Source organism: Capsicum annuum, chromosome 12, assembly GCF_002878395.1.
Source record: "Capsicum annuum cultivar UCD-10X-F1 chromosome 12, UCD10Xv1.1, whole genome shotgun sequence".
NCBI lineage: Eukaryota > Viridiplantae > Streptophyta > Magnoliopsida > Solanales > Solanaceae > Capsicum > Capsicum annuum.
This window is the reverse complement of record NC_061122.1, coordinates 74,892,539-74,920,016: the sequence shown is the minus strand read 5'-3', so window position 1 is coordinate 74,920,016 and position 27,478 is coordinate 74,892,539.

Sequence of the window (27,478 nt, the reverse complement as noted above, 5' to 3'; positions counted from 1 at the left end):
GTTTGCAATGGTTTTATAATGTACGGTATTGTATGGTATGATATGGTATTGTACTGTACAACATAGTATAATATAATGTTTGGATGAACCATATCGTTCATTGCTGCTTAATAACATTTTTATTGTTTGATTTGACAGTATGGTACTGTATCGTAACTGGTAAGTTTACTAAAATGCCCTTAATTAATTATTATAAATGTTAAATTTATCAATAATTATTAATAAAATAATTTTCTTCCTACTAATTTATCATAAATTATGTCATGTAGATATATTAAGTTGATAAATTTATGTAAATTCTGTCAATGTCAATAAAAGAGTAGATCAAAATAAATATAATTAGATTCATTTTTTAGTAATAAATATCATTTCTTTTTGGTATATTGAGACGTGACACCAACGACAAGTATAAAATTTGATTGCATCTTTTGTGTATGCTATGAGTGCGTTTGGTATGAAATTAAAAAAAAATATTTTCTAAAAAACTAATTTATTTCTAACTTATTTTCTTGTGTTTGTAACACAAGTAAGAAAATATTTCTAAAAGCCTTTATATATATTTAATACAAAATAATGAAAACGAATATGATAAAGGGGGGCGAGGTAAGAAAAAGATTTATTTTTTTTAAAAAAAATATTTGAGGATGGGGTAGTGGAGTGGGGGTTGGGGTAGGGGTAGGGGTGGAGTAAGAACAAAAATTTTAAATTTTTTTAAGAATTTAATTTAACAAAAATAAAATAAAATTGTGGGTATAGGGTGGGTGGGGGAGCTGGCAGGGAGTGTAAGAAAATTTTCTTTAAAGTTCTAAAGCACGGGGGGGGGGGCTAGTAGGTGGTGGTGGAGGGCTGGGGTAAGAAAATATTTTTAAATTTTTTTAAAAAAATAATTTTTTCAAAAAATTAGGGTGGGGGTTTGGGGGATGGGATCGAGTCAAGGTAGGGGGTGGAATAAGCAAAAAGTTTGAAATTTTTTTGAAAAAAAAAAAAAGGAGGGTGGGCCTAGTGGGGTGGGGGTTGAAGTAGGAGGTGAAGTTAATTAACATATGTTGAATGATAAAATACGATTATAAATATTAAATAAGTACATAATTTAAAAAATAAGCAAATCATGGGATAACACCAAATGGATAGATAAAGTGAGAATTTTCATAATTATCAAATCATGAATTAAACCATATCATATCATATATTTTTAAAAAATAATCCAAACAAAATGATTCTTTTAGTAATTATATTATACTATATCACAAGAATCACCATCCAAACAGAGTGTAAGGGTATTTTTGAAACTTCCTTTTTTTAAAAAAAAAAAAAAAAACAAATCGCCCAAATACTGTCGAAATCTGGGGGTTATCATAATTCCTCATGATACAAATGATTCAAAAATATTTCAGAAATAAAGGCATTTGTCCTTTTGCTCTTTCACTATCTAATCGTTTTGAATTTTAATGACAAGGAGAAATGGCGGTGGAGGAACTATTATTTGAAATGAAAAAAGTTTCTGTGATCTATCAATCAGTGAAATCAAAAAGATAATTACCTTTAAGTTAAAATTTGACAATGATGGAATAATTACCTTTAAAATTTCTGTGGTCGCTTGTTTATTCATCTAGTCATCTTTTCTTAACTTTTCTCAACTTTTCGGTGTCTATTTGAATTTTTACTCTTCACTTTTTCTTCTCCTTTGAGATTTGATGATAGATTTGATCAAGTGCGAAGATTCACGAGGATGTATAAACTCTTTTGTCACTTCGATTCTTCAAATTATATATAGTCCATATAAAAGAGAGTGAGGTTACTGAAATATAATATTAGAGAATAAGGGTTAATTTGTTTGCAGTTAATGGAGGGTTAAATGGTTCAGACTTCAGACTATTAATTGCATTTATTTTTTATTAAGATTTTAGCTCTTAATAGGTCTGAATAGGTCTTAATCATTCAGATATATAATCAAGTCTTAATAGATCTGAATAGGTATTCTGGTGTTGGATAATATTCACCGTCACTCTATTCATAATCATCAGTCACCACCTTTGTCACCGCCATAATTGTCAACCACCAACCACCAACCACCTCCACCATTGACAACAAATATCGCTACCAACCACTATTGTCAACCGCTACCACACCTACTACCTCTATTATTCTAATTATATTTACCGTCTCCACCGCCGATACTAGCACCACCATCATCAATCACTACCAGCCAATCCCTACTATCGACCAACTCATCTATCACAACTAGCACCACCACTAACTATCACTAATACATCATAACCTCCACACATTCTTCGGTAGCCACCACCATTGTCACTAGTAACGCCACCTCTACCATCACTTCAATTACTATCATCGCTACAAATTATCTCTACTAACAACCATCTCTACCATCACAATTAACAACATCTCCAACTAGTATCAACACATCGTCAACCATCATGCATTCTTTTTTAGTCATCACAATCAACACCTTCAGCTACTAACATCAAGCAACGTCACATCGCAACCACCACCACCACTATCAACTGCCACCATCATAACAGTCACTACAATACTAACCATCACAACTATCACCACTAACATTACTAATCACTAACATCAATCATTGTCACTGCAACCACCATTATAAACCATCTCCACTATCACTAACAAACATAAATATTTTTATCAATCAATAATAGTTTTATTGTATTCCATTACATACTTTTCTAATATATAATTAGTTTTTTATTCAAATTGTATTTTTTATTTTATTATATATACAAATAAAAATTTTTTGCACATTCAGATATTGAAAAACAAACAGTCTTAATCATTTTGGTTTTCATATCTAGACAACATCTAACTCATTCAAATGTGCATTCAGATTCAGATGTCTGAATCTTAAAAAAAACAAATGCAACCTAAACCTTAGCCTAGCTCTGGCCTATTTTTTAAAAAAAATCAAAATACTGACTATATGTTATTTATTCCAAATCAGCAGTCTAAAACAACAATAGAGAAACTTACATAAATCCCTAAATCTGTAAGTGATATTACATTTTATCCCAACTATTTGATTAATTACATCTTATCCCAGTTTTTAAAAATTGTGATACATATGTTATAAGGTGATACACATGAAAAGTGATACATTTAAAACAGAATAGATATTTATTCAAGGAAGTAACAGATTCTCTTTTATTCTGTGGAGCAAATTATGCACAATTAGTTAGACAGTGAATTAATGAGATTCAAAAAATCAGCAATAACTTCAATCAACTTTCAAATTTAAACAAAATTTTTGTAGCTGAAAGCGAACAAATTCTACCATTAGACTTAGAACTAAAAGAGGATTCCGAATACGATTTTCTCGTCGTAGAGAATCCACGGTTTAGCGTCTCAACCACCACTGCCTCCACCGTCGAAAGCAGCAAACAATGATGTCACAACAGTTTCATTCGAGAGGAAAGGGATTTCGTTATGGTTTCTAAAAAAAGCATCGACATAATACTGGAACCATGACGGAGAGCGACAACGATATCAGTTGCACCACCGGCGAATATAAAGAAAAAAGAGTACGTGAAGAGCCTGAAATCGTCAATTTGGTTAACAGAGCAGTTTTCGATGGAGGGATTGTGAAACTCTATTCGACGGCAATGACAAGATGGTTCTACGGTTAGAGTTTTTTCGAAATTGAAGGATTTAGAGGAGTTTCCGACTTTGAATTTAGAGAATAATTTGAGGGTTTATGCACAGTCATCTGCTCATGTGCAGACTAGTACGATGTCGTCGACGGATCTGAATGAAGAAGAGGAGGAAAAGAAGAATTATTATTTGAATACGTGATACATCTGAAATATGAATTATTATTTGAATTATTATTTGACGTCAGAGGATTACTATATGATACATCTAAAATATGTGTGATACATTTGGTTGTATTTCTATGATTTTTTTTGCAAAATTAGATATTCAATATGTATGATACATTTAACATACATGACATATAAGTTGAAGTTTGAAATTTCTGATTTATATTTAAAGAAGGTGAGTTTGAAATTTATATGATTCTTATTAAATGTTTATGAAAGTTCTGTGATTCATATTGATATTGTCTGGATTAGTTCTAAGAGGTTATTTGTTATATTAGTGATACATTTTTATAGTTGAAATAAATGTGCTGAGCAAAACACAACTTAAAAGATGATTCATTTATTCATATGTTAAATGTATCACCTATTTATAAACAAATTAAAAAGTATAATAGATGTAGAAACATTTAGGACATATGTATCATCAATAATCTGACGGTAAATATATCACTCATACATTGTCAATAAAATATATCACCAATAATCTAACAGCAAAATGTATCACTCATGCAGTGTCAACAAATATGTCACCCATATACAGATAACAAAAGTATCATTCACATGAATCATCATTATACTATAAAAATGTATCCATAAAATTGATATTTTTATATATGTATTAAGCGGATTAACTTAAAATTCATTTAAACAATTAACTCACTTTTTTGAAATAACTAAAAAAATTTATAATTTAATTTAGTACATTGACGATTTAAAGAAGATGGAGTAATGGAGATGGAAAATGTTTTAACTAATGATTATAATTTGGGAGAGTTGTAAGGAAGTATGTTAATATTATAATTTGGGACATATTTTAGGGAAGTAAATCTTTGAAAAAAATGATTTGAAGATGGAAGATGTTTTAATTGATTATAAATTGGGAGAGATTTTAGGAAAGGAAATCTTTGGAAAAAATATCTTTCATGAGTTAATGGTGGAGTAAATATAAGATGTGGGCTTTTGCTGATATGTATCAAGAGTAAAGTTGAAAATAGGAATTTAATGTAAATTTTAAAGGGATATTATAAGGGATATTGGAGTAAATTATAAGGGATATAAGGGATATTGGAGTAAATTTTAAAGGTATATTATAAGGGATATTAGAGTAAATTATAAGGGATATAAGGGATATAAGATGTGGAGTAAATCATAAGGGATATTGAGTAATATAGTCTCTTAAGTCTAGGTTTTATGTAATTTATCCAACAAAAAATCCCACAAAATCTGGTTAGGCCCAGTTGATAGCCCAACCCAAATCTAAAAAAAATAAAAATCAAAAGCCTACATATGCCTAATAAGCTAAAACAAAAAAGGAAAGTTAAAAAACTCAGGTTTGTTCGATAAGCTTCCAGCAGCTTCTTCTCCGGAAGCTTAAGGGATTCCGACCTCAATTGATCTGATTTTTCTGATGAGCTTCATCCTCAGGTGGCTTTTTTTCTTTTCCAACTTGTTGTTATCTTTGTTTCTTCATAGCCTTTTAGTGAGCTAAGATTCATTTTCCTGAAGCTTCGGCATGATTTACACAATATTTCAGCTTAATCTCTCATCAGGTGTTGTGCACTCAATACCCATGGAATGTGTTTCCAAGTTGATGATGTTATCTCTTCTCCTTTGGGCTATAAATCCAAACTACTTTTATTAATTATAAGTTACTAAGGTGCTATCCTTACTTTTTTCTCTATAAAAGTCTGAATATTTGTGAGATTAATACCATCTTCATATCAAAATAAGTAGTTTATCTTCTTAGTAAACTTACAATTAATTGATGCGATCTTTATTTCTATTTTGACCTTTTTGTGCTTGCATTATGAAAATCTTGTGTTGACTTCCCCACTATATTTGTGACTTAATTTTGAGGAGTATGCTTTGTGGTGATCTTTAATCTAGTGCTTTTCTCTTGATTGTTTTGTTTCTCAGTTGTGGTACTTGTTGCTTTTCTAATACGATAATGCCCTTTGCTTGCGTAGGAGTTCCATAAAGGAACTAAATATTCTTGTACCTGCAAAACTAAAATAATAGTTAGTAAAAAAAATCTGCTAGGGAGTTTTCTTCTCTGTGTATATGATGAACTGTTATCATGTAATCCTTCATCCATTCTCTTATTCTCCTGATTATCTCCATAATAGTCTAAGGACTTTCCTACTCCCATTTCATAATATTAGTAACAACCATAGAATCAATCTCTAAGATTAGAGGTAGCCATTGATGTTGTATACGGTATTCACATCCCTCCATCATAGCTAATGCTTCGGAAAAAATACTTGAGTCATCCTGGATTTGTCTACAACATGCATATATTAAATCCCCATACTCATTCCTTATACAAAAAGCAATAAAACTCTTTCTTGGATTTCCCCTAGATGCCCCCTCAGAATTACATTTATACCAACCAAAAATTAGCTTTTTCCATTCCACTACAGTAGTATTTAATTGAGCTCAGTAATTCTAGAAAACATCTACCAGTAAAGGCCAACTTGCTGGTATATTCTTTACCCAAGGGTATACCAAACTAGCTGATAATGCAAATTCACATTAATTTCATGGATCACTCTATTAACAGACATAGACTTACCATTATTCAGGTTATTTATTCTCTTCCATAGCTGCCAACATATCATTGCAGGCACAACTTGAATAATTGGATTTAGTATTTGTGTGACTTCTGCATTCCACCATTTACATAGTGTTTGATGACATTAGAAAAAAGGACCATCTACTCCTGCAGATAGTGCAAAGTAGTTCCATACTTTAGTAGCACCTCATTAGACATAAAGACATGGTGTACTATTTGCCAATGAGGTTTTAAGCAACACGTATATCTAGAAACTAAATTAATACCACATTTTTGTAACAGTTCATCAATAGGTCCATATGAACTTCAAATGATTTTCAACTATTCTTCTTTGTCTGATAATATGGTATGAACTTGAGACTGTAAATTTACCATTTGCTTTAGACATCCACCAAGGAATATCCCATGGTGGGGCATCTTTCCTTATGGTTATATTTTCAGCAATATGTTCTGCAACATCTTTAGACAACAAATATTCCAGCTTCTACATATCCCATTTGTCTCCTATCATGAGAGATTCAATATCTCCATTCTCTTATTTTATATAAAAATTAGGGCCAACCACATAGTATAAAGTGCCCAATCTAATCCAATTGTCAAACCAAATGCTTAAATATCCCACAGTGAGCTCCCACCAAATATCCTGATCAATAATATCTGTCGCTTCCAGTACCTTCTTCCATATCTGAGACCCATTTTTCCACTGAACTACTTTTGGAATAAGTTTCTTACAACATTTATCCCACATGTAATCAGTCCACAATGAGCTAGAAGTCTTGAATATCCATGAAAATTTAGAGAACACAGCCTTATAAATATCAAACAGTTTTCTAAAACCTACTCTATCTTCCTCTTTTGGAAAGAACATTTTATCCCAAGCAACTCAGTGTTTACTTTTTCCCTCCTCTTTTGTAATCCACAAAAATCTATTAAAGATTTTGTGTAGCTTATACATAATTTTTAGGGGCACAATTGTTGATAATATGTATAGAGGAATGCTCTGTAAAACACTGTTTATCAACCCTTTTCCTCCAAAAGATAAAATCTTCCCCTTTTTAGTTATGAAGCCTGTTCTTCACCTTTTTGATCAAATCATTATATTCTACCTTCATTTTTCTTGCATGAGTAATAGGACATCCCAAATACTGAAAAGGAAAAGTTCTCTAAGCAAAACCAGTGATACTACCTACCTCACCCATTAAAGAGGCTACCACCTTCTTACATATGTAGAAAGAAATCTTGTGATTTTTTATTCTTTTCTCTGAGATTTATTGATAATCTTTCAAAACCTATATAATCAAATTATTTAAATTCTTTCCTTTGAGTAGAAATTCTTTCCTCTGAGATTTTAATGTCTACTCCGCTTTGGCAAACCATATCCCTTATACATCCCATTCTCAAATAAATTATTTAGAGCTCTGGATAATGCCTCAATAGTAAGTATAAATAGTGCTGGAGATAGTGGATCACCCTATTTCAGTCCTCTAGTAGAATGGAATAAATCATGTTCCTGACCATTGATAATAATAGAGTACTAATTATTAGCAATAAATCTCTATATCAAATCAATAAAAACTTCAAAATAACTCATTTTTCTCAGGACCTTGGTTAAAACTAACCATGAGACTTTATCATAAGCCTTAGGTATGTCTAACTTTAACACCACATTAGTAGGTTTTCCCCTTAATCTTATATCTGATACAATCTTCTGTGTAAGTAGGACATTTTCAATAACGCTCCTACCTTTAACAAATCCCAATTGATTACTTGAGATTAGGTTAGGCAGAAAACCCTCTATTCTATCATGAAGAACTCTTGATATCACTTTATTAATAAAATTACTAAGGCTTATGGGTCTAAGATTTGTAAAACTCTCTACCAATTTTTTTTTGGGGATTATCACAAGATTGGTATGAGTAATACTTTTAGGAAGGGTATTACCTCTAAGAAAGTCTCTAACCCTATTAAGCATATATTTTCCAATCACTTCATAACAGTTTTGATAAAAAAAAGGCCCTGAGAAACCATATGGCCCACTAGCACTACTTTCATTCAAGATACAAATAATATTTATCACTTCTTCCAAGGTTGGTTCTAAATATATATTTTGATTTTCTGTATCTGTCACTGTAACTGAATATGTTGTAGTAACTTAAAATTTCTCCCTTCCCCTTCTTGTGCAAATTGATGCTAAAAATATCTTATAGCCTTATCTGCAATCAATTCTGAATTATCAATCCAAACCTCTTCACTATTTTGATCCTGTGTAGGTGCAGCTTTTTCCCTCTTCCTTTTACAAGATTATGAAAAAAATCTTATGTTTCTATCACCCTACTCAAACCAAGTTGTTTCTGACTTCTGCTTCCAAAATTCCTCCTCCAAGTGTAGGTTTGTTTACATCTCTGCATGTGCTTGTTGTAATACTACTTTATTTTGCTCAGTAGGTTGTTCTTCAAAAATATTTTCCTTTATAGACATTATATATTTTCTAATAGCCAATTGCTGAAAAATATCACTATATATATCTCTGCTCCATTTACTTAGAGCCTTCTTAACATTTTGTAGCTTATCTTTGAAAAGCCAAAAACTGTTACCAACTTTATCCATTTTCCAATTATGTCTGATCACTTATATTTTGAATTCATCTTCTACACAAAAATTAAGGAACTTGAATGGTTTTGCAAATATTTGCGTCCCTTTCTTCCTTGACAATAGTAATAGAAAGTGATCAAATCCTGTCTTTGGAAAATGCTCCACCTTTACCTCTGTAAACATTGTCTGTAGATTATTGTTAGTGAATAATCTATCTAACCTTTCAAAAATACAGTCAACCTCTGCTTTATTATTCCACTATGTGAATGGACTCCCTTTAAGAGGAAATTTCTCTAGCTCACATAAATTAACACAAAAGGAAAAATCCTCCATCTCATGAAGTGTCATTGGTAAACTACTTATTTTCTTCTCTTCACTAAGAATAACATTGAAATCTCCCCCAATTAACCAAGGTACATTGGACTAAGACATACTATATAAATTACTCCACAATGATACTCTTTCCCCCTCTGTACACATAGCATACCCCATAGTCACCAACAATTATTTTTACTTTTCTTGAACAAAAATTTTGATAGTAACCTGTTCATCTGTGTTGCAAATAAATTTAAATTCTTCATCCTCTTTGATAAAGAACCATATAATACCATTTATGTTAGCACCAACATTGTACATATTATAACTTCTTTTATACCTCTGAATGTGCTCCATCTGCTAAAAGTTTCCATAAGAACTATTAAAAAGAATTTGTGATATCTATTGAGAAATTGTAGTCTTTTAAATACCTGTTGAGTATTTATATACCTAATACTACAAAATAATGCTTTCCTTATTTACATGATTTAGTTACTACACACCTCTTCTTGGATTTATCCTTTTTGGCTGTTGATTCTCAGGTTCTTGTTTCTTTCTTTTCTTGATACTTTTTCTCTCATATTTTGGTGACATATATACATGTTTGCTAGCATACTCCATCTCATTATATACATCTTCATTTATATCATCTATCTAATTATCAATATTTGAATGTACCACAGAATTCTCCTCAATCCGATGTATGACCAGGTAATGTAATGACCTGACTAGCTTTTTTGCTTGCTGCTGACTGCTACTATCTTCTGACCAGTATCATTCACCTCTGGTGTGATAGGTAAGGAATGCTGTGATTTAATTTTTTCCCCTGATATCCCTGCTAAAGTCTTCATATTTATCTCAGATTCTCTAACTACCTTAGTGTAATATCCCAGGAAATTTTTCGTTGAAATTTTGTGCGTAAACGTGTTGGGTTCTATCTTCTAGGATAAATTATAAATTTTCCATGTGGAATGTCTTATATTATGACCCACCATTGCGTATAGTATCAAATAAGCTTTCCAACGATATATGGATCATCCAAAACGGACACCCAAGCGATGAGTTATGAACATTCCGATCGAACCGTGAATAGTAGTGAATAGTAAAACGTGCAGTAAAAAGTACTGAGGCCTGGTGTATTTTTGATCCAACTTTAAATGATCATAACTACTTGTACATAATGATCTGGTGATCTACTATATATCAACGAAAAGCTTTGCGAGTCCTCTTTCTAGTGAAATTGGTTTCATCCAATTTTTCTATCAGAGCAAAAAGTTATGGTCGATCTACTTCAGCCTGTCAAAAGAAAATTTTTGGATCAACTTCAAACGGTCATAACTCCTTGTACAAAATAATCTGGGTGAGATACTATATATCAACAGAAAGATATGAGAGTCCTCTTTCTAATGAAATTAGTTTCATCCAATTTGGATATCATAGTAAAACGTTATGGTTGATCTACTTCAGACTATCAAAATAGTCCACCAAAGGATAGATTCGAGAATTATTTGATTTCAGGGGCGTTTTGGTCATTTTCCCTCACCCAAAATCCATCGAAACCCTATATTAAAGCCTATTAGAAGCATTATATGTTATATTTCTTCAAATTCCCTCAAAAAGAAAAACCTAAGCTCCTACATCCAACTTTAAGAACCTCCAAAGTTCACCATTAATTCTACAAATTTATTCAAGATTCCAAGTTCCTAGTTCAAGAACTTCAAGAACCTCCAAAGTTCACCATTAATTCTGCAAATTTATTCAAGATTCTAAGTTTCTAGTTCAAGAAATCTAAGAACCATTATTCAAAGGCACGATTAACATCTCAAAAATAAGTATCGATCTAAAGTTCATCATTCAAGGTATGTGAGATTTTTCAACAAGAACTCTCTTTCGTTCTAGTGCCCAAAAGTAATTTCCTTTACAAAGACATGATTTTTTATTTGATTTTTATGAATTTGAAGCATGAACCCATATCTTATGATGATTATTATGAAATCTTGATGTTTATGATTTTGAAAGATAAATTTACATGTGTAGAGATATAAAGCATGAATCTTGAATGACATTTATCATGATTTTGATATTTGGATCGTGAATTCCCATTGGAAATTGTATTTTTTTGAGAAAGTGTGTGTTATAAGCACGTTGATGTTGAATATTTGAGATATTTTGAATGATTTGACCTTTTGGTCCTAATGGAGTTGTTTTGAACTCGAGTGTGAAAGAAATCCACAATATGGTGATAGATGGGAAGCATGATGGCTCCCGATGTATATTTATATATTACTGAAATTATTTTGTTATGGATTGTCTTTAAAATAATCTGAGCTAAGTTTGGAAGAAATTTTTAGCACTGAGTGGGAGGTATAAAGCAACCTTACTTTCCTAGAACTACGTGCCCCTATAGGAGTGAACATGAGGCTAATTTATATAGTGATCACTAGTTTGTGTGGATTTGATATCGATAGTCCTACTCCGATGGCAAGGATAGGACGGCTCTCACCAACGTGGGTTGTACGTTGGACTCCATGTAGCTCACATGGTTTATGTCGGTTATAGGATCTTCCAGTGTGTATGTGTTTCCTTGTGTCAATGGTGAATGGTGAAGTGATTTGAAAGTAGAATTGTGAAAGTTATTCTTTTGAAAGATTTAAATGATATTTATATTATGATTATTGATATTCTTGATGAACTTGATTGACAAATTATATGATGACTCACATGTGTTATTGTACTTATTTCATCCTCTTATGATTATGATGATTTTTTTTTAGGCTATGTGAGTCTTTCACATATCTTGCATATTTCTTGTAAATATTTATGATGATGATGTTTATAAAATTGCATATACCCCTATATACTTGGTTCCTTTCCATGGTATTGACCCACATCTTCGGATGTGGGCTGCATTTTCCCAGAATGTAGGTTCAGGTGCTCAGTTCCAGGTTCGACAGTGATTCTTTAGGCACGTTGTTCTACATCCTCTATCGTGGTGAGTCCTCATGTTCCGAGGATGTGATATCTAATATTGGTTTCATGAAATTATTTACATTTGATAACTGAGTATGAGTCAGTTGGGGCATGTCTTAATGGCTCGCTAGTTTTATTGATTTTCTTAGAGGATTGTTAGACTAGTATAGATGTTGGGAGTTGACTAATAAGTGATATTTTTTTATCTTTCTAAAATTGTTTTATTCTTGGATGATGATTACTCTATTGATATTTGAGGGTTATTTATGGAAACCCCATTGATTTGTGTTGAATTGAATGAAAATGGCTCAAAGGGTTATCTTGGGGCTACTCGTAGCCTCAAGCACTGTGTGATGCTCCAGGACCCATTTTCCAGGGTGTTAAAAACTTGGTATCTGAGCCTAAGGTTTTAAGGTGTCCTAGGGAGTCTGACAAGCCGCGTTAAGTAGAGTCTTGATCATCGGTGTGTAGTGCGCCACATCTATGAGCAAGAGGCTATAAGATGTTTTAGGAAAAAGTGTGATTCTTTCTTTCAGAAGTCTATCATGCTTAAAGTGTCTCTCTCTGCTATTGATTCGTGCTCTTCTGTTTCAGAAATATGCCTATGCGTCGAGCGAGAAGAAATAATGATGGTCAGCAACCTCAACTCTCTGACCCATTGAATAAAAATATGTCTCATGCTAAATTTCGGGCAGCCTTTTAGACGCTGGCCCAAGCTGTTACTGAAAATGTTTAGGCCAACCCGACCCCAGCTCCACAGCAGCAGGGAGGTGATTCAGCTGCTGCCAAGATCTGTGACTTCATGCGGATGAATCCGCCAGAATTCTATGGGTCCAAGTCTGATGAAGAAACATGGTTGTTTTTAGAGAAGGTGTGGAAGATTACTCAGGTGATGCATGTATTTGAGAAACATAGTATGGAGTTGGCTGCATATAGGTTGAAAGACTTTGCTTATGACTGGGTTATTTCTTGGAGGAAAGGTAGAGATAAGGGAGCTGTCCTTACAACTTGGCAAGAGTTTTAGGATGCACTCCTAGATAAGTTTTTCCCTTTGGAGATGAGGAAGGCAAAGGTGGAAGAGTTTATGAAGCTGAGACAGGGCTCTATGACTATTAGGGAGTACTGTCTAAATTTCAATCAGTTGGACAAGTATGCTCCTGACTTAGTGGCTGATAATCGAGCTAGTATGAGTATGTTAGTGACTGGAGTGTTTAGTTATGTGGTTAAGGAGTGTAGGTTTGCTATGCTGAGTAGTGAGATGAATCTTTCTAGGCTGATGACTCATGCCCAACAGATTGAGGAAGACAAGATTAAGGAGAGAGATAGAATGAGAGGGAATAAGAGAGCTAGGTCCAAGCAGCATGGACAGGGTCAGACTAAATCGCAGAGAGGGAGTTGCCCTCAGTATCAGGATCGTTCGTCTATGCCAGAACCATCATCTACTAGTGCTATCATGCCTAGAGGTAGGCAGGAGCAAGGTAGTAGGTCATATGCATCCAGGTCCCAGTACAGTGCTGGCAGTAAGCCAAATCGTCTCTTGTGTCCTAAGTGTGGTAGGGCTTATTCGGGTGAGTGTTGGGGTGAGAAAAGGGGTTGTTTCTGGTGTGGTGACATGGGTTACAGAGTTAGAGATTGTCCACAGAATGGACAAGGGCGTCGTGACTATCGCCCTCAGACTTAGACTGTTAGTGCTCCAATTTCAGCGACTCGCCCAGCCCCAGCTCAAGGTGCCTCTTCTAGCAATGCTGGCGGGCAGTGCCAGAATAGATTCTATGCTTTACAGTCCCGCCAGGAATATGAGGACTCTCCCGATGTTTTTATTGGTATGCTTCATATATTTCAGTTTGATGTGTATGCTTTGTTGGATCCTGGATCTAGTTTCTCATATGTTACACCTTTGATTGCTGTGAATTTTAAAATGAGTCCTGAGATTAATCCTGAGCCTATACTAGTTTCTACCCCAGTGGGTCATTTGATTATTGCCCAGAAAGTGTATAAAAAGTGTCTTGTTATCATTCTTCATAGAGTCTTGTTGGCTGATCTGATTGAGTTAGATATGGTAGATTTTGATGAGATTCTGGGTATGGACTGGCTGTATTCTTCTTATGCCTCTATTGATTGTCAGCCTCGAGTGGTCAAGTTTCAGTTTTCGAGTGCATCTGTGTTTGAGTGGTCTGGGAATTCTGTGTCACCCAAGAGTCATTTTATCTCTTACGTCAAAGCAAGAAAGCTTATTTCCAAGGGGTGTATTTACCATTTGGTTAGAGTCAAAGACACTAAGTCTGAGACTCCAACTCTCCATTCTGTTAACATCGTCAATGAGTTTTCTGATGTCTTTCTGGATGATCTCCCAGGGATACCTCCTGATAGAGAGGTAGAGTTTGGGATTGATCTTCTTCTCGATACTCAGCCCATTTCTATTCCTCCTTACCATATGGCCCCTACAGAACTTAAGGAGTTGAAAAAGCAACTCAAAGATCTACTAGATAAGGGTTTCATAAGGCCAGTATTTCTCCTTGGGGTGCTCCTATGTTGTTTGTGAGAAAGAAAGATGGCTCTTAGTATATGTGCATTGATTTCCACTAACTGAATAAGTCACCATCAAAAATAAGTACCCCCTTCCAAGAATAGATGATTTCTTTAACCAATTGCAAGGTGCAAGTTATTTCTCAAAGATAGACCTTTGTTCCGGCTATCATCAACTTAAAGTTAGGGAGTGTGACATCCCAAAAACCACTTTCCAAACTCGTTATGGACATTTTGAGTTTCTTGTTATGTCTTTCGAGTTAACTAATGCCCCAGCAGCTTTTATTGACCTCATGAATCAAGTGTTCAGACCATATCTGGATATGTTTGTCATAGTGTTCATTGATGATATACTGGTGTACTCCCGTAGTGAGGATGAATATTTTGATTATCTCTGAACTATCTTGCAAACCCTTAGAGATCACAAGTTGTTTGTCATGTTCAGTAAGTCTGAGTTTTGGTTAAGGTCAGTTGCTTTTTTGGGTCATATCATTTCTTCTGAGGGTATTAGAGTTGATCCTTAAAAGACCGAAACTGTTAGAAATTGGCCTAGACCTATTTCTCCAACTGATATCCGAAGTTTGTTGGGTTTAACTGGCAATTACAACTGTTTTATTGAGGGTTTCTCCTCTATAGCGTCTTTTATAACTCGGTTGACCCAAAAGATAATGAATTTCTTATGGTACGAATCTTGTGAGAAGAGTTTTCAGGAGTTAAAGACTCGACTCACTTCAGCCCCTATTTTGACTTTGCCTAATAGTGTTGATGGTTTTATGGTGTACTGTGATGCTTCAAGAGTTGGGTTGGGTTGCGTATTGATGCAAAAGGGTAAGGTGATAGCTTATGCTTCTAGACAGTTGAAACCCCATGAGAAAAATTACCCCACCCATGACCTTGAGTTGGCTGCTGTTGTGTTTGCTTTGAAAATCTAGAGACACTATTTGTATGGTGCCCATGTTGATGTTTTCACTGATCATGAAAGTCTGCAGTATGTGTTTACCCAGAGAAAATTGAATCTTAGGCAGAGACGATGGTTAGAATTATTAAATGACTATGATATGAGTATTTTGTACCATCCAGGTAAGGCCAATGTTGTGGTGGATGCCCTTAGTAGAGTGTCCATGGGTAGTGTTTCGCATGTGGTAAAAGGTAAGAAAGAGTTGGCTCGTGATGTACATCGTTTGGCTAGATTGGGGGTTAGGTTGTTTGACTCTACTGAAGGTAGTATAGGGGTTCAGAGTAGTTCCGAATCCTCCTTGGTTTCGCAAGTGAAGGAAAAACAATACTTAAATGCTAGTTTGGTCAGATTGAAGGAGTCAGTCAAGGACCAAAAAGTAGAGGTTTTCTCTCAAGGGGGAGATGGTGTGTTGAGATTGCTGGGTAGATTGTGTGTCCCGAATATTGATGATCTTAGATAGAGGATTATGGCTGAAGTGCATGGGGCATGATATTCTATTCATCCTGGTGCCACCAAGATGTACTAAGACTTGTGGGAAATCTATTGGTGCAGTGGCATGAAGAAAGATATAGCAGCATTTGTAGCTAAGTGTGCAACATGCCAACAGGTTAAGGTTGAACACCAAAGAGCTGGTGGTATGATGCAAGAGTTTAGTATTCCCACCTGGAAGTAGGAAGGGATAAATATGGACTTCATGATTGGTTTACGTCCTTCCCGATGCCATCATGATTCCATTTGGGTTGTGGTTGATAGGTTGACTAAGTCTGCTCATTTCTTGCTTGTTCATACTTCATATACTGCTGAGGATTATGCTAGATTGTATATCCGAGAGCTAGTCAGACTGCATGGAGTTCCCTTGTCTATCATTTTGGATAGGGGTACTTAGTTAACTTCGCAATTTTGGGAAGCTTTACAGAAAGGTCTTGGTACCCAAGTGCTTTTGAGTTCTGCTTTTCATCCACAGACCGATGGTCAGACTGACCGGACCATCCAGACCTTAGAGGATATGTTGAGAGCTTGTGCACTTGACTTTAAGAAAAGTTGGGATGATCACTTACCGTTGATAGAGTTTGTTTACAATAACAGTTTCGACTCTAGTATTGGCATGACTCCGTTTGAAGCCTTATATGGGAGGAAGTGTAGATCACCCATTGGTTGGTTCGAGGTGGGTGAACCGGCTGTGATTGGTCCTGATTCGGTATTTGAGGCTATGGAAAAAGTTAAGTTGATTAGGGAAAGGTTGAAAACTGCGCAGAGTCGTCAGAAGTCATATGCGGATGTTAGAAGGAGAGACCTTGAGTTTGAAGTTGGTGACCTAGTGTATCTGAAAATTTCACCCATGAGGGGGGTGAAGAGATTCAAAAAGAAGGGGAAGCTTAGTCCCCGTTATGTTGGTCCTTACAAAATTCTTAGCCGTGTTGGTAAGGTAGCTTATTAGGTCGAGTTGCCTTTTGAGTTGTCCTCTGTTCATCCAATATTCCATGTCTCCATACTTATAAAGCATATTAGCGATGCTGTGGTAGTGGATTCCTCTGTGAGTGTTGACATTCAAGAAACTCTTTCTTTTAACGAGATACCTATTGAGATTCTTGATTGCAGTGTCCGAAGACTAATGAAAAAAGAAGTTCCCTTGGTCAAGGTGTTGTGGCGAAACCAATATGTTGAGGGTGCAACTTGGGAAGCTGAGGCGGATATACGATCCAAGTAACCGCACCTATTTTCTACGAACTCTGATCAAGCTGAAGGTACCATTCTTTCCTAAATCATGCACTTTTGATAAAAGTTGCAGCAGTTCAGCTATTATTTATTATGTGTTCAGCAGTAGTTTCTTGAATTTATGTATTCTATGTTGCATTCGAAGTGAGAAACGAATGTTTCGAAAGGGGGATGATGTAATACCCTAGAAAATTTTTCGTTGAAATTTTGTGAGTAAATATGTTGGGTTCTATCTTCTAGAATGAATTATAAATTTTCCGTGTGGAATGTCTTAGATTATGACCCACCATTTCGTAGAGTATCGAATAAGCTTTCCAATGATATGTGGATCATCCAAAACGGACACCCGAGCGACGAATTATGAACATTCTAATCGAACCGTGAATAGTAGTGAACAGTAAAACGTGTAGTAAAAAGTACTGAGGCCTGGCGTATTTTTGATCCAACTTTAAATGATCATAACTACTTGTACATAATGATCTGGTGATCTACTATATATCAACGGAAAGCTCTGCGAGTCCTCTTTCCAATGAAATTGGTTTCATCTAATTTTTCTATCGGAGCAAAAAGTTATGGTCGATCTACTTCAGCCTATCAAAAGTGAATTTTTGGGTCAACTTCAAATGATCATAACTCCTCGTACACAATGATCTGGGTGAGATACTATACATTAATGGAAAGATATGAGAGTCCTATTTCTAATGAAATTGGTTTCATCCAATTTGAATATCGGAGTAGAACGTTATGGTTGATCTACTTCAGACTATCAAAACAATCCACCAAAGGACAGATTCGAGAATTATTTGATTTTTAGGGGCGTTTTAGTCATTTTTCCTCACCCAAAATCCGTCCAAACTCTATATTAAAGCCTATTAGAAGTATTATATGTTATATTTCTTCAAATTCCCTCAAAAAGAAAACCCTAAGATCCTACATCCAACTTCAAGAACCTCCAAAGTACACCATTAATTCTGCAAATTTATTCAAGATTCCAAGTTCCTAGTTCAAGAACTTCAAGAACCTCCAAAGTTCACCATTAATTCTGCAAATTTATTCAAGATTCTAAGTTCCTAGTTCAAGAACTCCAAGAACCATCATTCAAAGGCACGATTAACATCTCAAAAATGAGTATCGATCTAAAGTTCATTATTCAAGGTATGATTTTTATTTGATTTTTACAAATTTGAAGCATGAACCCACATCTTATAATGATTATTATAAAATCTTGATGTTTATGATCTTGAAAGATGAATTTACATGTGTGGAGATATAAAGCATGAATCTTGAATGGTATTTATCATGATTTTGATATTTGGCTCGTAAATCCCCATTAAAAATTGTGTTTTTTTAGAAAGTGTGTGTTATAATCACGTTGATATTGAATATTTAAGATATTTTGAATGATTTGACCTTTTGGTCTTAATGGAGTTGTTTTGAACTCGAGTGTGAAAGAAATCCACAACGTGGTTGATTTTGATAAATGGGAAGCATGGTGGCTCCCGATGTATATTCATATATTTCTGAAATTGTTTTGTTGTAGATTGTCTTTAAAATGATCTGAGCTATGTCCGGGAGAAATCTTTAGCACCGAGTGGGAGATATAAAGCGACCTTACTTCCCTAGAACTACGTGCCCACATAGGAGTAAGCCTGAGGCTGATTTATATAGTGATCACTAGTTTGTGTGGATTTGATATCATAGTCCTACTCCGATGGCAAGGATAGGATGACTCTCACCAATGTGGGTTGTACGTTGGACTCCATGTAGCTCACATGGTTTATGTCGGTTATAGGATCTTCCAGTGTGTGTGTGTTTCCTTGTGTCTATGGTGAATGGTGAAGTGATTTGAAAGTGGAATTGTGAAAGTTATTGTTTTGAAAGATTTAAATGATATTTACATTATGAGAATTGATATTCTTGATGAACTGAAAGTCATTGACAAATTATATGATGACTCACATGTGTTATTGTACTTATTTCATCCTCTCATGATTATGAAGATTTTCTTCGGGCTATGTGAGTCTTTCATACATCCTGCATATTTGTTATAAATATTTATGATGATGATGTTTATAAAACTGCGTACACCCCCATATACTCGGTTTCTTTCCATGGTACAGACCCACATCTTTGGATGTGGGCTGCATTTTCCCAAAATATAGGTTCAGGTGCTCAGTTCCAGGTTCGACAATGATTCTTTGGGCACGCTGTTCTATATTCTCTGTTGTGGTGAGTCCTCATGTTCCGAGGACGTGATGTCTGATGTTGGTTTCACGGAATTATTTACATTTAATAACTGAGTATGAGTCAGTTGGGGCATGTCTCAATGGCTCGCTGGTTTTATTGATTTTCTTAGAGTCTTTTCAGACTAGTATAGATGTTGGGAGTTGACTAATAAGTCGTATTTTGTTATCTTTCTGAAATTTTTTTATTCTTGGATGATAATTACTTTGTTGATATTTAAGGGTTATTTATGGAAACCCCGTTGATTTGTGTTAAACTAAATAAAAATGGCTCAAAGGGTTATCTTGGGGCTAGTCGTAGCCTCAAGATCCGTGTGACGCTCCGGGACCCGTTTTTTGGGGCGTTACACATAGGTAGATCTTAAGATGGGCTTTTAGATGGTAGCAAATGGTGATCATCATGGATTTCTCGTTATTCTAGGTATTTTTCTTGTTCCATCTCAACTATATCACCCCACTTGTTATTAACTTATTTCTTCTCCTTATTGTCACTCTCTTGACTATTGTTTATATTTTGAATAGACCCTTCCTTCTTTGTTGATTGCTCTGAACATATGGTTTGAGCAAAAACACTCTTTACCCAATTTTTTGTGTAATTAGGCTACTGTTTAATATCATCATCAGTAACCTATCCCAACTTCTTATGAACAATCTCACCCAGTGTACTTTCTTCTTCTTTTGATAGGTCTTCTGCCATATTCTCTTTATTTAACACATCATATTGATTAGTACTTTTGATACCTTCTTCAGAAGCCTCTGATTTGTTACTTAAAATTGTATCCACATTGTTATTTCTAGTGAATCTTCCATTGGTTGGATGTTATTTCGGTTAACCTCTTCCATAGCTCAATCCACCCTACTTCTGCTAATCCTCAGGTATTTTTCTTGATTATTCTGCAACTCTTTCTCTGCTTCAGACCCATTTATCCTTAGTTCAGGATGTAAAATTCTATAATCTTCTTCTTCAAGGCCTTGAAGTTTACACCTTTCACAATAAGAAGGGATCATGCCATACTTAATTTTAACCTTGACACTTTTTATTTCCTTTGTAATTTCATTTTCAATCTCCATCATTAAAAAGTTATGCCTTTCAGCTAATAAATCAATTTGCACCTTAACTCTGGCACAACTAGGTCTTGATTTATTAATAGTTACACCATCCAACTGAAGGGGTTTTCTAACTACTGATGCTAAGGAGAATAATTATTCATTCCATAACAAAGAAGGTTGGTAGCAGATTAGGAAAATAGATCCATGCTAGAGCTTGTATGGTTTCTTCCTTCGACTTGAAATTGGCACCATAAATTAATGGACACATTTAATAAGAACGTCCATCTTTTGAATTTATGTAATATACACTTTTAGCCATTATGTTGATGAAATCCTCCATTAACTCTAGTCTCATGAGAATGTATTTGTTTTGTATGAAACCTAACATTCTCCTTTGATTCCATACTGTTTTGGCAATTATTCTCTTAATTCAGCAATCTCTAGCCAACCATATGAAAACTTACACACTAACACATGTTGAATATTTTCTATAATAATCATCCTAATGACTTCCTGTTCTGTCCACTTAAGAGTTGGATTCCCATCTCTGAAGTCAATTTTTTAAATAGGAATATAAGCAATGTTAGCCTTTAAACATGTCTTCTTGTTATTATTATTAGATGAATCAGTGATTAAAGCGTAATTACCTGGTGGATTGGCAATTTGAGATTTAGATTGGTCATTATTGGAGAATTTAACAAAGGGAATTGAACTTCAAAATCTAATGAAGGGACCTGTCCAGTCACCTCTATGGTGATGAAAGGTTTAGGGTTTGATGGCTATTGTTAGTGATAGGTTTAGAGAGCGTTTTTTTGAAAATGGTTTTTTTTGCCACACCTTGAATTTAAAAATATTTGTTTAACATTAATCTTATGCTCGACCCTAATTAGATGACACGGCCCGACCTGGGGCCTTGTTGTAATGGGCGTCCCAAGTCCGACCGGGATCAGAGACCACTCCCATTACCCAACCCAACCTCTAGTAGCCTGTCTTGAGTTGGCTGAATTTCGAAAATATAAAAAGATAAAGTAACTGGACAAGGACTAGCTTTCGAATAGGTCTATTCCTAGACCAACCCTACAGAGTCATCCCGTCTACCAAACCATACCAACCAAACCACCAAACCAAACCAATACCGAACCAAGGGCTATAACCGAAGGAGATCCAAAACATAATATGATTAATCCCAAAATGAAATATGATGGAACAACCAACAATATCGTCAACCGGTATCTGCCCATTACCAATACCAATTCTAAGGCACACACCACTACCAACCCCATCCATACTAACCTATAGCAGTACCACAAAAGCCTCTAACCAAAGTAATACCAAAATATGGTTGGGACATGCCCCCAACTATAGTCAAAACCAATATCCATAAATAAGCCAGAGTATGAAATAACATCCATGAAATGGAGCCTTCTGAATAGAAGGAAGCTCATGACTCAATCTAAATGCTGACCTCGAAGTTCGAATCACTAAGCAGGAGGAGTGGAATGGCCAGTTTCTACATCGGGTGGGGATACAATGCCCAAAGATGTGTTAGCGGGTGAATGCTAGCATGAACTCATGATAAGGATACAATAATTCCATTTATAAAACCAAGTAAAAACCACCCATATGCACACAACCACATATATATATATAGCCATGTCGATAAAGGGGACCGGGTTTAGTATATATATAACCATGTCATGAAAGGGGACCGAGTTTAGCATGCCATTAAAACTTTTACCTTAGCTTTTCCGTCCTAAACACCCACGGGCTATATAGGTTCATCTCTCCCTACTGAAAGAGCCCTAGTGCATGAAGTCGTACGACCAGGGAAGAAAACTGGGATGACTAGTACATCCCTTAAAATATATAGTGTGACATCATACACACGGTCACTAGGACCAAACCTCATATCGGCAAATTTGAGTTTCCAGTTTAGATCTCCCCGGAACCTCTACCTTCCACGACTTTGCTATACATTCCTCCTTTGAGGCCAATTAAAGCGATTTTCCATCCAAACCGTTATTCCATTATTACAAACCAAGGATATTAGTAGTGGTATCATCATACTAATAATAACTTGCAAGTATTGTCCTTAGCTAATCCTTAGGGGATTTCCGTGTACTCCACCTGATTTCCAATTAACCAAAACCATGGCCACCAAAGCCTTTCCAATACATTTAAAACCATTTAAACCATTCATATCATTTAGGGTTTCATTACCAGGTTTAAACCATGTATAAGTTCCATTGAAAAACCAATATTATAGTGGAAACATTGTTAAAGGCATTTTATCAAACACATTAAGGGCATAGTATTTCCAAAACCAAAGTCCATTACCAAAGAACTATTCCCATGCAACCAATTATCCAAAACCATCATTAATAGATATAAATCATAATTAAAACATGGAAAAACCATAACGAACGATTTATAACCCAAACCCCCAAGTCATATTTGAAAACCCCAAATCAAACAACATTCATACGACTAGACCATACCATTCATACCCCAACATACGAATTTTACTCATGAGTCATATTGGGTCCAGAGACCAGAATTCTAGGAAATTTTCTAAGGGTCAAAACTCAGGGTGTTTCAGTTTCCCCTACTAGGAACATTCATCCCCGAATGACGGATAAGGCAAGGGTAACCTCACGCCTGAGTCATTTACATTATTAAATATATTTCTAATATTTAACAAAGATTGAACACAAAGAGGCAATTATATTAATCTTTCCTTTAACAAACTCAAAAATTAAAGATGTGTTGAAGACATATACCTTCTACACGAATCCCAAGAGTATAAAATAGATGTGGATATTTGGACTTCATGTCCTCCTCCGCTTCCCATGTAGCTTCTTCCACCTTATGGTTCTTCCATAGAACCTTAACCGAAGCCACATTCTTGCTCCACAACTGACGAACTTGCCTATCTAAGATCTCAACTAGGATTTCCTCATAAGAAAAAGAATCGGTGATACCCAATCCTTCTAAAGGAACAACCAAAGAAGGATCACCAACGTATTTCATCAACATGGAGACATGAAATACCAAATGAACCGAGCTCAAGCTAGAAGCTAACTCCAACTCGTACGCAATATTACTAACTCTCCAAAAAATCTTGTTAGGACCATTATATTGGGGATTGACCTTCCCTTTCTTACCAAACTGCACTACTCCCTTCATGGGAGATACCTTGAGAAACACCTTATCCCCTACTTCTAAGTATCTATGCCTAACATTTGTATAGGACTTCTGGCGACTTTCGGCAGCTTTAAGCCTATCCTGGACCACCTTCACATTTTCCATATCCTGATAAACCAAGTCAGGACCAAACATATCTGCCTCCCCAAGTTCAAACCAACCAATAGGAGATCTACACCTCCTACCATACAATGCCTCAAATGAGCCATACCAATACTAGAATGATAGCTATTATTATAAGGAAACTCTACCAAAGGTAGATACTCAACCCAATTTCCACCATAATCAATCACACAAGTCCGAAGTATATCCTACAACATCTAAATAGTTCTTTGCTTGTCCATGCATCTGCGAGTGGCAAGCAGTACTCAAACCGACCCTTGTCCCCAACCCTTTCTAGAAGGACCGCCAGAAGTGAGATGTAAGATGTGTGCCACGATCAGAAATAATCAAAATAGGTACCCCATGCAACTTTACAATTTTCTAAAGATATAACTTCGCATAATCCTCCACCAAAAAGGTAGTCCTCACTGGCAAAAAGTGAGTAAACTTCGTCATCCTATACACGATGACCCAAATTTCTTCATACTGATTTTGAGACTGAGGAAAACCTGTAACAAAATCCATATTGATTACATCCCATTTCTATACAGACAAAACAGTCTCTTGATATAACCCTCCAGGTCTCATGTGTTCAACTTTAACTTCTTGACACACCAAGCGCTTGGCCACCAAATCAACCACATCCCTCTTCATACCGTTCCATAAATACATCTTCTTGAGATCATGATACATCTTCATAGAATCAGGATGAACAACATAGCATAACTCATGTACCTCAACAAAATCCTTTTTCGTAAACCGTCGACATCAGGAACACACAACCTCTCTTGGAACCATAAAGTACTGTCACCACTGATCTCAAGCACCATCATTTTTTTCTACCAACATCATCCTTAATCTTCATCAAGACAGGATCCAACACTTTTTTCTCCTTGATCTCTGCACCAAGAGATTGTCGAACCACTTCCTATACCATTACACCTCCATCCTTGAAGTCCAAGATGCAAACTCCAAGATTAGGCAAATGGTGTATATCCTTCACCAAATCTTTCTTTTCTTTCTCCACATGAGCCAAACTCTCTATGGACAACCTGCTAAGAGCATCAGCAACCACATTAGCCTTACCTAGGTGATAGTGAAGACTCATATCATAGTTCTTGAGAAGCTCCAACTATCTCATCTGCCTATGATTGAGCTTTTTCTGAGTGAACACATATTGTAGAATCTTATGATCAAAAAAGATATCCATGTGTACACCATAAAAATAATGCCACCATATTTTCAAAGCAAGCACAACCACCAACCGCTCCAAATCATAAGTAGGGTAGTTCCTGTCATGTACGTTCAACTACTTGGAAGCATAGCCAATCACCTTTCCATGTAGCATCAAAACACAACCAAGACCTACCCGAGATGCACACAATAGACCATGAACACATCATTTCCTTTTGGGAAAGTCGGAATTGGAACCGAAGTTAGCTTATCTTTTAACTTGTCAAAACTCCCCTCACAAGCAACCAACTAAGAAAACTTAACCTTCTTCTAAGTCAACTTAGTCAAAGGGGAAAATATCGATGAAAAACCTTCCACAAACCATCTATAATACCCATCCAAGCCTAAGAAGCTCCAAATGTAAGTTGGAGCATGGTTCTAGGCTACCTCTTTACCACATCAACCTTTTCCAAATCAACCATGATCCCCTCGCTAGAGATAATATGACCAAAAAAAGTCACAATGTTCAACCAAAACTCACACTTAGAGAACTTGGCATACAATTTCTATTCCTTCAAGGTTTGCAATACTAGACGGAGGTGATTAGCATAATTGACCTTACTTTTGGAGTAAACCAGAATGTCATCAATAAACACAATAACAAACAGGTTCAAGAACTGCCTAAAAACCCTGTTTATCAAATCCATAAATTTTACCAGGGCATTAGTTAATCCAAATGACATTACTAAAAACTAAAAGTACCCATACCAAGTACGCAAATCTATCTTAGGGATATCCACCTCCCAAATCTTTAGCTAATGATACCCAAACCAAAGATCTATCTTTGAAAAGAACTTGGAACCTTACAAATGATCAAACAGAACATCTATCCTTAGAAAAGGAAACTTTTTATTAACCGTTACCTTATTCAACTATCTGTAGTCAATGCATATTTGTAGAGAACCATCCTTTTTGCGCACGAATAAAATCAGTACACCCCACAGGGATACACAAAGACGAATAAACCCCTTATCCAAAAAATCCTTAAGTTGCTCTTTTAGTTCCCTCAACTCAGCTGGGGCTATTCTATAAGGAGTAATAGCTATGAGATGACTATCTGGAACCATATCAATACTAAACTCGATTTCCTTATCTGGAGGAACACCAGGAAGATCATTCAGAAAGGCCTTAGGAAACTCATTTACCACCGAGACTGGCTGTAAAGAAAGACCTTCTAAGTTAGATTCTTTAACCCAGACAAAGTGATAAAGACAACCTTTAGAGATTAACCACCGAGCTCTAAGATAAGAAATAAACCTTCCCCTAGGAGCAAAGGAACCACCCTCCCACTCTATAATGGTTCACCAGGGAACCTAAAGATAACCTTATGGGTTCGACAACCCAAAGATGTATAATAAGAGTGTAACCAATCCATCCCTAGAATAACATCAAAATACACCATATAAAGTTCAAACAAATCCACCAAAGTATGCCTATCACCAACAGATACAACACACCCCCAATAGACTCTCTTAGCAATAATCGAGTCACCTACTGGGGTAGAAATAGAAAAAGGATCTAAAACAACCTCAGGATCAAAACCAATACACACAGCCATAAATGGGGTTACATTAGAAAAAGTGGACCCTGGATGAAGCAGATAATATACGTAAAAGAGTTGTAATGTACTAGTAACAATATCAGGCGATGCGTCAGATTCCTATCAGGATGCCAAAGCATACAACCTATTCCAACCAACACTATAACCAGGAGTAGTAACAGAAGCAGACGTAGCATCCCCGGGTGCTAGAGCAGAAGATAAAGCCATCGGTACTATATTTTATCCATAGCAACCTTATTAACCAGATAATCCCTGAGCTGATAGCCAGCTTGGCCATACTTACGGTATTTTCCCCCCTTTATCACAATAACCTTAATGAGGACAACCATAGAACCGATAAAGAGGGCATAAAGAAATTGACTAACTCATATTTGCCTGAGATTAGGCACCTTGTGCCTGAAAATGGTCACCACCTTGATGTCGTCTGTCACCCAACTGGTAAGGAGCACTAGTAGTATAGAAGGAAACCAAACTCCCCTACTTATTTTTCTACTATTTGCCTTCATACCAATTATTTTAAGACTGAGTATCTCTGTGATAGAAAAAACTACTCTTCTTACCTTGCCGATCTCCGAACTCCTC